The 3,102-nt window shown below is 42.2% G+C and overlaps 1 protein-coding gene across 1 annotated transcript in view; it reads right to left on the bottom strand.

Annotated features, from left to right (window-relative positions):
* LOC133548078 (CD48 antigen-like) overlaps window positions 1–3,102 on the bottom strand; it is a 183,213-nt gene that overhangs the window by 160,117 nt on the left and 19,994 nt on the right. The gene's annotated exons all lie outside the window — the stretch shown is intronic.

Below are 3,102 nucleotides of genomic sequence, written 5' to 3'. Positions count from 1 at the left end.
TGTGTGTTTGTTTAATTTTAAAAAGTTAAAGAGCCAATGACTGTCACACACACACACACACACACACACACACACTAGGTGTGGCAAAATTATACTCTGCATTTGACCCATCACCCTTGATCACCCCCGGGGGAGGTGAGGGGAGCAGTGAGCAGCGGCGTTGGCCGCGCCCGGGAATCATTTTTGGTGATTTAAACCCCAATTCCAACCCTTGATGCTGAGTGCCAAGCAGAAGAGGTAATAGGTCCCATTTTTATAGTCTTTGGTATGACTTGGCCGGGGTTTGAACTAACAACCTACCAATCTCAGGGCGGAAACTCTAACCGCTTAAAGGCCAACTGAAATGACATTTTCTTACTTAAACGGGGATAGCGGGTCCATTCTATGTGTCATACTTGATCATTTCGCGATATTGCCATATTTGTGCTGAAAGGATTTAGTAGAGAACATCGACGATAAATTTCGCAACTTTTGGTGCCGAAAAAAAAGCCTTGCCTGTGACAAGTGTGGGGGCTCTTCACATCCTCACATTGTTTTTAATGGGAGCCTCCAGCAGCAAGAGCGATTCGGACCAAGAAAACGACGATTTCCCCATTAATTTGAGCGAGGATGAAGGATTTGTGGATGAGGAAAGTGAGAGTGAAGGACTAGAAAAATTAAAGACAAGGGCAGTGGGAGCGATTCAGATGTTATTAGACACATTTACTAGGATCATTCTGGAAAATCCCTTATCTTTCTATTGTGTTGCTATTGTTTTAGTGAGTTTAATAGTACCTGATAGTCGGAGGGGTGTCTTAAGGCCAGTGTCTCAGGGAAGTTGACGGCAGCTTTATGGACGGCGCAAGCTCAGCTGATCTCCGGTAAGAGGCGGCTTTTTACCACAATTTTCTCACCGAAACCTGCCGGTTGACATTTGCTCGGGATCCATGTTCGCTTGACCGCTCTGATCCATAGTAAAGCTTCACCTCCGGGAATTTTAAACAAGGAATCACCGTGTGTTTGTGTGGCTAAAGGCTAAAGCTTCCCAACTCCATCTTTCTACTTTGACTTATCCATTATTAATTGAACAAATTGCAAAAGATTCAGCAACACAGATGTCCAGAATACGGTGTAATTATGCGGTTAAAGCGACGTTTTTCAACAAGAAACTCCGCAGGAAATTTAAAATTGTAATTTAGTAAACTAAAAAGGCCGTATTGGCATGTGTTGCAATGTTAATATTTCATCATTGATATATAAACTATCAGACTGCGTGGTCGGTAGTAGTGGCTTTCTGTAGGCCTTTAACGTCCTTTGCAGGGCACAAATCTATCACCCATCATCTTTTATGGTTTTGATGAGAATTCAAATTCAATTCTTTTTTCTTTTTTTTTTATACTGTTGAATCTATGGTTGTTTTTACAGCGTAATTTTGGAAATGGAAAAAAACGGTTCCTCTGGTATTTTGTCAGGCTTGCCCCCTGACAGTTTGGTTGTGTTTTAGTGTTCGTCACAAACTAACTCTGACAGAGTTAGTTTGTGACGAACCCCAAGATGCAGAGAAGGAGACAAGCATTGAGTAAGAAAACATGGTTTTAATTTAAACCCTAAAACCAAACCAGACAAAGGGTACAAACAAAAGGTGGACACGAGGCGGATAACAAACCAGGCTATGAACAAACAAATCGGAAGCAGGGAACAAAAAACAGTAAGCTACAAACATCTACCAAATGTAGCTTACCGCTACGCTGCAATCACACGACCAGTAGGAACGACAAGTAGAAAATGACATTGACACGACAGGAGCGACAATAAACCAGCACTACTTGGAGGAACAAAGCAGGTAAAAATAAGAGTGGGCTGATTGACACCAGGTGTGGTCAGGTGCCAATCAGCCGCAGCTCAGGGAGAAAGACAGGAAACAGACAAAATAAGAGCGCTGACAGGAAATAAAGACAGGAAATACTACACACACACACAAAAACTAAAACACAACCAAACTGTCAGGGGCAAGCCTGAAAGTATTTATTTAATCTATCGACTGAGATGCCAGGTTTTCACCCTAAAATTTTCACAGTGTAATACAGTCATCTATTATTTTTTTATGGTTTTGATGAGAAAGACTTAAAATAATTGTGTAATTTGTAAGTGTCAGGTTCAAACACTGATGACATCTATTAAACAGGACAAGAAGCAAGGAATTAAAAAGAGACAGAATTAAATTTGGCTCAATTAAGGAGAGACGTGTGGAATGTAGTCTTTGTGCAGTCTCCCCACGCACCTAGCGAAAGATTTTACGCCTCCTCTTTTATTTGGACTTTCCCTGACTACATGGATACAGCTGTTTGTAAGGCACGGGGGTCGTAAACAGCCATCGCCTTTGCTTACAGAACAGTTCAAAGAAAAGGTCGTCTTGAGGGGATTCTGGTCCTGCTTCCTCTCCGCTTTGTAGTTCTCGGGTCAAAACAAAAATTTTCTGTGGATCACAACAGTGGTCCCCAACCACCGGGCCGCACAAGAAATTAAAGAAAATAAAAAAAAGTTTTCTTTTTTTTCAAATTATTAAATCAACATAAAAAACACTATACCTTATTTATCAATATAGATCAATACAATCTGCAGGGATACAGTCCGTAAGCACACATGATTGTATTTCTTTATGAAAAAAAACACCCCGGTCCATGGGACAATTTTTCAAGCGTTGACCGGTCTGCAGCTACAAAAAGGTTGGGGACCACTGGATTACAATACATCAAAGAAACAGAACACCTTCACGTTGCTTCCCATCCTACACAGTGGAGTTTTACAAGCCTTCTTCTTGGTCAGGGGTCGGCAATCCGCTGCTCCGGAGCCACATGCGGCTTTTTGATCACTCTGATGTAGCCCAGCCGACCACCATGATTTTTTCGGATTTCTGTGCCTCTCCAAGTATTATCCCGGGACTAACGTTCCCCGATTTTCACCCGCACAACAAAATTAAGGGCGTGTCGTGATGGCAATGCTTCAAATGTCATCTTATACATGTCGTCGCGCCTGCTTTAACGCCATGCTATTTGCGTGCCAGCCGGTCTCATGTAGCATGCGAACCCTTCGAACACACGTAATTGACTGCAAGGTATACTT

This window comes from Nerophis ophidion, linkage group LG02 (genome assembly GCF_033978795.1).
Source record: "Nerophis ophidion isolate RoL-2023_Sa linkage group LG02, RoL_Noph_v1.0, whole genome shotgun sequence".
NCBI classification, from domain to species: domain Eukaryota; kingdom Metazoa; phylum Chordata; class Actinopteri; order Syngnathiformes; family Syngnathidae; genus Nerophis; species Nerophis ophidion.
Note: the sequence above shows the minus strand (reverse complement) of the source record. Positions and strands in the feature narration are given on the sequence as shown.